Raw genomic sequence first — 9,429 nt, forward strand, 5'->3', positions numbered from 1 at the left:
CGAAATTTGGACCTTGATAGACCCTAATCTCAAGCCAGCATCCACACCCGCCTGTAGAAATAGGAGAAGACGTCATAATTGAAACTCCACCGCAGGAGACTTCTTGGATTCACACCAAGATACATATTTTCTCCAAATACAATGGTAATGTTTGGACGTTACCCCTTTCCTGGCCAGAATAAGTGTGGGAATGACTTCATTGGGAATACCTTTACGGGCTAGGATCTAGCGCTCAACAGCCATGCCGTCAAACGCAGCCGCGGTAAGTCTTGATAAACTAACGGCCCCTGCTGAAGCAGGTCCTCGCGAAGAGGAAGAGGCCGAGGATCTTTCAGCAGTAACTCCTGAAGATCTGGATACCAAGCCCTCCTTGGCCAGTCTGGAGCAATGAGAATTGCTCAAACCCTTGTTCTTCTGATGATCTTGAGAACTTTTGGTATTAGTGGAAGTGGAGGGAACAGATACACTGACTGGAATACCCACTGGGTCACCAGTGCATCCACTGCTATTGCTAGTGGGTCTCTCGACCTGGAACAATATTTCTGAAGCTTCTTGTTGAGACGTGATGCCATCATATCTACTTGAGGAACACCCCAACGACTTGCTACCTCCGCAAAGACCTCTGGGTGGAGGCCCCACTCTCCTGGATGGAGATCGTGTCTGCTGAGGAAGTCTGCTTCCCAGTTGTCCATTCCCGGAATGAAAATTGCCGACAGAGCTGTTGCATGTCTTTCTGCCCAGAGGAGTATTTTTGTCACCTCTGTCATTGCCACTCTGCTTTTTGTTCCGCCTTGACGGTTTATGTAAGCTACTGCCGTTACGTTGTCTGACTGGATCTGTATGGGACGACCTTGAAGAAGGTGTGCCGCTTGATGAAGACTGTTGTACACAGCTCTCAATTACAGAATGTTTATGTGAAGGAGTACTTCTTGACTTGACCATCTTCCTTGGAAGCTTTCCCCTTGTGTGACTGCTCCCCAACCTCGGAGGCTTGTATCTGTGGTCACCAGGATCCAAGTCTGAATCCAGAACCTGCGTCCCTCCAGGAGGTGAGAACTTTGAAGCCACCACAAGAGTGAAACTCTGGCTTTTGTGGACAGGATTATCCTCCGGTTCATGTGTAGGTGCGATCCTGACCACTTGTCCAGTAGGTCCCATTGGAAGACCCTGGCATGGAATCGGCCAAATTGTAGAGCCTCGTAGGCCGCTATCATCTTCCCCAGCAGGTGGATGCACTGATGAATCGATACGCATGCTGGTTTCAAAAGCTGTTTGACCATCCTCTGGATCCCCAGAGCCTTTTCCACCAGTAGGAATACTTTCTGTGCTTCCAGGTCCAATATAATTCCCAGAAATGATAACCTCATTGTGGGTTCCAATTGTGATTTTGGAAGGTTTATGATCCAACCGTGCTGTTTCAGGGAAACTGCAGTGTTCTGCACTAGTTTCTTCCTCGATCTCGCTTTTATCAAGAGATCGTCCAGGTAAGGAATTATATTGACTCTCTTCTTGTGAAGGAGAACCATCATCTCCGCCATCACCTTTGTGAATATTCTCGGAGCCGTGGAGAGCCCGAAAGGTAATGTTTGGAACTGGTAGTGGCAGTCCTGCACCGCAAACCTCAGGTATGCCTGATTACGGAGGGTAGATGGGAACATGTAAATAAACATCTTTGATGTCCATCGACACCAGAAATTCCTTTTCTTCCAAGCTGGAGATCACCGCTCTCAGGGATTCCATCTTGAATTTGAACCTTTTTAAATAGAGGTTCAGATTCTTTAGGTTCAAAATCGGTCTGACCGAGCCATCCGGTTTCGGCACCACAAACAGGCTTGAATAAAACCCTTTTTCCGGTTGTGACACAGGAACTAAGGAAATGACGTTGTCTTGACATAATTTCTGTATTGCGTTCAGCACTTTTGTCTTGTCCTGAACTGAAGCTGGTAAGGCTGATTTGAAAAATCGGCATAGGGGAAGGTCTTGAAATTCCAGTTTGTACCTGTCACGCTGCCGCCCCGGGTCCCGTACTTACCTCTCCGGGCGCGCTGGTCTTCTCTGCGGCCGTCCTCGCTGGCGGCTCCCGTCGCTCGGCCCGGCGTCTGGGCGGGTGACGTCATCAGTTACTTCCCACCAACCAGCTGATGGTGGGAAGTATAAATTCAGGCCTCAGGCGCTGTATCAGTGCCTGAGTATCATCAAGTTCTCCAGGAGTGGTGATCGCCAGACCTCCGTGCCTCCAGCACCTCCGTGCCTCCAAGCACCTCCGTGCCTCCAGCACCTCCGTGCCTCCAAGCACCTCCGTGCCTCCAGCACCTCCGTGCCTCCAAGCACCTCCGTGCCTCCAGCACCTCCGTGCCTCCAAGCACCTCCGTGCCTCCAGCACCTCCGTGCCTCCAAGCACCTCTGTGCCTCCAAGCACATCCGTGCCTCCAAGCACCTCCGTGCCTCCAGGCACCTCAGTGTCTCCACGTGCTTCAGCGCCTACAAACACTTCAGTGGTTTTAGCAGAAGTAGCTGTTGACTTCTGCTCCTGCGAACCTGATGGTGTTGCAGATCTTTTACCTCTTCCTCGACCTCTTCCTACGAAGAAGGCGTTACCTTTTGCCTTTTTGTACTTGTTAGGCCGAAAGGACTGCATCATATGAGAATGATATCCTTTCCTAGGTGGAGCAGCTGCGGAAGGCAGAAATGCCGACTTGCCTGATGTAGTTGTTGAAATCATGGCATCTAGCTTCAAAGAGGGCTTCTCCATTGTAAGGGAGCGCCTCAATATTCTTTTTTGATTCTGCATCAGCATTCCATTGGCGGATCTGAAATTGCCATAGCGGAGGATCTTGAACTCAGCAACCCAATATCCTTCATAGCTTCAACTAGGTAACCTGAAGCATCTTTAATATGGCCGAGAGTTAGGACTATTTCATCCCTGTCAACTGTGTCTATCTTAACAAGCAAGTTGTCAGACCATTTTTCCACAGCGTTACCCACCCACGCACAAGCAATGGTGGGCCTGATCACCGTTCCGTTAGCTGTATATATGGATTTTAGGGTTGCTTCTAATTTACGGTCAGCCGGATCTTTTAAAGAGGCTGACCCCGGGGCAGGCAAAACAATTTTCTTAGACAGCCGCGAAACTGAGGTGTCTATATTTGGGGGTGTCTCCCATTTGTGCCTGTCTTCCTCAGGGAAAGGGTACGCTACATGCATCCTTCTGGGAATAGTACATTTCTTTTCTGGGTTATCCCAGGATTCTTCAAAGAACGCATTGAAATCCTTTGAAGGAGGAAAAGTCACAACCTGCTTTTTTTTCAATTTAAAATAATCCTTTTCCTCTGGGACCAGTGTTGTTTCAGGAAATTCCAACACGTCCTTTATAGAAACTATCATACATTGTATGCTTTTGGCTAATTTGGGATCTACCCCTTTCACATCCCCAGTGTCAACGTCAGTGTCGGCAGAGCCGGCCATAGGCATAGGCAAACTAGGCAATTGCCTAGGGCATTTGATATGCCTAGGGGCATCAGCAGCTTCTGCTGATTAAAATGATATGCAGCATGCCTATATTCTGTGTGTAGCATTTCATATGCAGATACAGCCACAGTCTCACACAGTATATAGGCATGCTGCATATCATTTTAATCAGCAGAAGCTGCTTGTGCATCCTAGCCACATAGCAATGCAAATAAGATGCATTTTCATAAAAAAAAATGTGCCCATCGTGAGCATTGAGGCAAGATTTAGGAGGACACATCTGTATCCAAGCAGAAGCAGAGGTCACAGTGTTAGTGGCAGTGCGAGTGCTGTGTGCATGTGAGTGGGTTGGTTGTGCAGTAGTGTTCAGAATATGTGTAAGGAGCATTATGTGTGTCATGTAAAAATGCTTTAATAATGTGCAGCATATGTGTAAGGGGCACTATGTGTGTCATTATGTGTATAAGGGCATTAATAATGTGCGTCATATGTGTAACAGGGTACTACTGTATGTGTGTCATTATGTGTATTGGGGCACTAATAATGTGCAGCAAATGTGTAGGGGGCACTATGTGTGTCATTATGTGTATAAGGGCATTAATAATGTGCGGCATATGTGTAAGGGACATTATGTGTAAAAGGGCATTAATAAAGGTTGTCATATGTGTAAGGCGCATTATGTTTATAAGGACATTAATAATGCGTCTCATATGTGTAAGGGGCATTACTCTATGGCATTATGTGTATAAGGTACTCTACTATGTGGCGTTACGTATAGAAAGGGCACTACTGTGTCGTCTAATGTGAATAAAGAGCAATAGGGTGTGGTGTAATGTGAATAAGGAGCAATTCAGTGTGATGTAATGTGAATAAGGGGCTCTACTGTGAGGAGTAACATTTTTAAGGTAAAGTGGTACTACTGTGGGATGTAATATGAATTATGGACACTATCGCATGATCAAATGTGAATAAAGTTGCAGTACTGTGTGGCGTAATTGTAATTGGGGTTACTATTGTGTGGCCATGCCCCTTACCAGCAAAAACTCACCCCTTTTTGGGCTGAGCACCAAATGTGCAAACTGTTCCTATTTAAAATATAGGGGGTACAAACACAAAAATAAGGACTGCTATGGGTGAGTGGTGATGGTGCTGGGAAAGAGGTGCAAGGTCAGAGGCGGAACCAGCGGTGTTGCTAGGGGGCACCAGCCAAAAATCTTGCCTAGGGCATCATATTGGTTAGGGCCGGCTCTGAGTATCGGAATCAGTGTCTGTGTCCCCTTGCATTATCTGAGCCAGAGACCTTTTCTGGGAACTGGATGGGACCCGAGTGGATGATATGGAGGGGTCAGTAAACAGTGCATCCTCCACGGACTGCCTCCAATATTTAGTCTGCTGTTCAGACTCAGAGAATTTCTTTGCAAGCATTGACATATTCTTCTGCAACAGTCTCACCCACTCCGGCTCCTTCTGTGAGGGAAGGGCCACCATATTAGCCTCTCGTGCATCTGAAATGGGTTCTTCCAGGGAAGTACCCTCCCCGATGTCTGACATGTTACACACTTGTACACACACACCTTTGTGACACAGGGGGGCTATCGGGGACAGACCCAACAAAAGTCTGTCAGAGAGACACAGAGGGATTTGCCAGTCCACACACTGCGCTTTATATGTGAATTGTGGAAATATTACCCAATTACAGCGCAAATACCAATATTAGGCCCACAGACCTAATGATAAAGAACACTCTCTTCACCCTCTACAACCCCTGGTACTTGTATCAGAATTCTCATGAGGAGAAACAGCTTTAAGGAGGTTCACACTGGCGTTTCTGCAGGAGAAAATGGCACCCAGTGAGTGTTTTGGCAAGTCTGAGGAGAAGCCCCGCAGGGCCGCACCCTTGTAATGGCGCGATTCAGCCTCAGCAATGTAAAATTTTTATACTGGCCGGGGATTTAGTTCATCTTGTATGTACTTTTTAGCCAGTGAGAGTAAGGATTTTTTACCATGCCGCTCAGAGCGCGTCCCCCCCGCGCGCTCTGCACCCTTGTGCTGAGAGACATGGCGCGCAGCGTCCCGCCACTGCGCGTGTACCTGTATGCCGCCAACAGGGCCGGTTCTAAGACTTGTGGCGCCCCGGGCAAAATATGGGGGCGTGGCTTCAATAGGGGGCGTGGTCACGACGCTGCAAGAAAATAAATAAATAAATAAAAAGAATACTTACCATCCCCGTTCCTGATCCAGACCCCCTCTGCCGGCGGCACCGCTCTTCTCCCCTCTCTCTTCTCTTCGATCTATGGGAGAGACGTTATTACGTCTCTCCCATAGAACAGCATAGACACTAGAGGTCAATTATGACCCCTAGTGTCTGTGCCACTATGCTGTGCGATGCGCGATGACGTCATCGCGCATCGCACAGCAAAGGTCCTCTACACGAAGGGAAACTAGACCGTAGCGTCTAGTTTCCCTTCATGGAGAGGACCTTTGCTGTGCGGTGCGCGATGACGTCATCGCGCACCGCACAACTAAGGTCCTCTCAATGAAGGGAAACTAGACGCTACGCGTCTGGTTCCCTTCAAAGCGGGGGGGGGGGCACAGCAGGGCACTGCGGGGGGCACAGTGGCGGATCTTGCCCTGGTGCAGCGCCCTCCGGATGGCGCCGGCGCCCTCCGGAAGGCGGCGCCCCGGGCAAAAGTACCGTTTGCCCGTGGCAAGAACCGCCACTGGCCGCCAATGATGACCGGAGGACCCCTCTCTGCAGGACTCTGGTAATATACTCACCAGCCTTCTGACTTCTGGCTCTGTTAGGGGGTGGCGGCAGTGCTGTGGGAGTGAACGCTGGCCAGGCTTGGGCTGTGTTCAGTACCTTTCAGGAGCTAATGGTGTCCTGTCAGCGGAAGCAGAACCATTAACTCATGGAGAAGTTGGTTCCTACTTCCCCCCCGAACTCCCACGAAGCAGGAAAGCTGTTGCCAGCAGCTTCCCTGTAAAATATAAAAATCCTAACAAAGGGAGTAATTCTGAGTTGATCGCAGCAGGAACTTTGTTAGCAGTTGGGCAAAACCATGTGCACTGCAGGTGGGGCAGATATAACATGTGCAGAGAGAGTTAGATTTGGGTGGGTTATTTTGTTTCTGTGCAGGGTAAATACTGGCTGCTTTATTTTTACACTGCAATTTAGATTTCAGTTTGAACACACCCCACTCTCTCTGCACAAGGTTTTGCCCAACTGCTAACAAAGTTCTTGCTGCGATCAACTCAGAATTACCCCCAAAGTCTTTTTTAGCAAAGCTCTGTAGAGCTCCACTAGAGTGCGTCCAGTCTCCTGGGCACATTTTCTAAACTGAGGTCTGGAGGAGGGGCATAGAGGGAAAAGCCAGTTCACACTGTTGAAAAGTCTTAAAGTGCTGAAGGCTCCTGCGGAACCGTCTATACCCCATGGTACTAAAATGGACCCCAGCATCCTCTAGGATGTAAGAGAAAAGTGTTATATTAGTGAGAATCAGCAGCTACGTTGAGAGTGTTACACAGGTGAGAGGTAATAATTAGGGTGTTAAAAACCTAGCATTCCCTAATAGCAAAACTGTTGCGTGGCATGCTTGGTCTTGTACACAACAGCGAAGAGTCACAGGTTTGCCAGGCCTGGTCTATGGTCTGCTGCACTTGGGGACAACTTGTGGTAGAACGACAGGGAGAAAGCGGGAGATAGCAGAAGAAAGTGTTAGAGAAGCAGTAAGGTTCTCACATGTGGGCGGGATGTACTAATGTACATCGCCGCCCAGCGCCACGATGCTGATCGCATATGTACTAACATATGCGATCAGCATTGCGGAGGACAGCTCTTCCGATAAGAGCTGTCCTCCGCGATGCACAGCGGCAGCCTGACTTCCGGGATTCGGCCCCAGAAGTCAGTCTGCGCATGCGCGGGGTAACGGTGGCGGCCGCAGGGCATGCTGGGAGGGATCCGATCGGATCCCTCACACAGCGCCGCGGAGAGAAGCCCATAGGCTTCTATGGACTATCGCCAGCTAAAGCTGGCGTACCCCGCCGTGGCGCTGACCTGTCGGACGGGGGTTAGTACATCAGGAAAATGCGGTAAACAGGGGGTTTACCACATTTTACGCTTAGTACATCCCGCCCATGGGTATCAAACACAAGAGAGCACATTGTGATAGAGGAAAGATAGAACAATAACCTAGCAAAGACTTGCTAGGTCCAGGGAGCCTTTCATCCATCAAGGAGGTCAGGGAGCCAAAGGTACAAGTAATGGGGACTTAGCAGGTCTTTCTGGATTAAGACAAGCCTTGTAGGAGTCCCAGCCGGTTTAAGAAATGCTATGGAAAATGCCGGCAACATATTTGTAAGTATTACAGTGATACCGAAGAAATTGGTACCATTATTCTTTATGCCCACTTTTACCATTAAAAGGTTTGATAATGTCAATATTACCTTTCAACACAAAGCTATACCTTTAAACACACCTTTACTATGGAGCTGCTGCGGTCGCTAGCTCACGCTACGTACTTCGTACGCTATTTGCGCACAGAGTCCCGTACCGTGTACGCACTTAGCGTACAAACGCCGCACTGTGGGTACAAAGCACACGCAGTGCGTTTGCACCCAATTAATACACCTTAAAACCTTATACAGTTATACAATGCAATGATATGATTACACTTTAAACCTTATGCAGCAAAGCTCTGCAATGATGTTACACCTTAAACCTTATGCAGCAAAGCACTGCAATGATGTTACACCTTAAACCTTATGCAGCAAAGTACGCTTTAAACCCTTGCAGGAAAGTGAGGACACAACACCGATATGTAGTCAAACCGCTGGGTTCTAAGGCCACAGTGGATTATTTCAAAATGTAAAACAGTACAAATCATACACTACAGGCTAACAAGATAAATCTAAACAGAATAATGGCTACAGAGAATGTACATACGTGAGAATGTTCGCAAGCGCAACCCGGCCGGTCCTCCGCTTGTCAGGTAGAAAGCGTTAAGAGTCTGTGATAGTGACCTGGCCTGCAGCTCGCTCTTTATTCAGTAGATCAAAACATAATACAACAGACACTGTGTGCTCTTCTTCCATTGGTTCGGGGGTGGGACATATCCTGTGCACCGGGGACCGTTGGTCAGTTCAAGACGTGGGCGATGGCTAGGACTTGAGATGTGGTTTCTGTTGTTTACATCTGAGTTCCCGCCCCATGATCAGTTAAACCCATCACATTAATCATAAATCTGGTATTATTAATAACTTAATGAGGTAATATTTTAATAATGTTCTTATTCCCACCAGATTAAAGTTTACGTGACTCTGAACAATATGAACCCACACATGATATGATTATCTATTTCAATCTTCAAGATATACATATATCCACATTTTCATATATATATATATATATATATATATATATATATATATATATACACACACGTACACACATACTCCTGCTATTACAATTTGTTAGGAATTATATATTTATTCATTTATATATATATATATATATATATATATATGAACACCTTTATCTCCATGGGTTTTAGACTAGGAATGTTAATATCCCAAATCTCCATCTGTGGTGTTGTGGTTAGCTATTGTTTCTGATCTTCCAAACAGCCTCGGCTCCTAGGCATTGTCATCCTGTTTGTCCCTTCCTTTCAGGTGAGACAATGACAACTCAGCACTCTTTGTTCTAAATAGAAACTTGCCTATGTTAGTAAACAAAGGTGTCTGCCTTCTTCATAGAACCCCAAAGCCCAGTGTAAATAAGGCCATTGTATTTTAGTCTCTGGGAGTTTTAATTTATGTGTGACTGATTTTCCTGCTATTTAGAAGGGCCAAACAGACAGTGTGGGATTTTTACAATATATATATATTAGATCTATGATATGTCTTTATGGCTTTTCCATGAGAGTACAAATTCCACTATAATTACTCATACCACGCTCAAAC

Source organism: Pseudophryne corroboree, chromosome 9, assembly GCF_028390025.1.
Source record: "Pseudophryne corroboree isolate aPseCor3 chromosome 9, aPseCor3.hap2, whole genome shotgun sequence".
Taxonomy (NCBI): Eukaryota; Metazoa; Chordata; class Amphibia; order Anura; family Myobatrachidae; genus Pseudophryne; species Pseudophryne corroboree.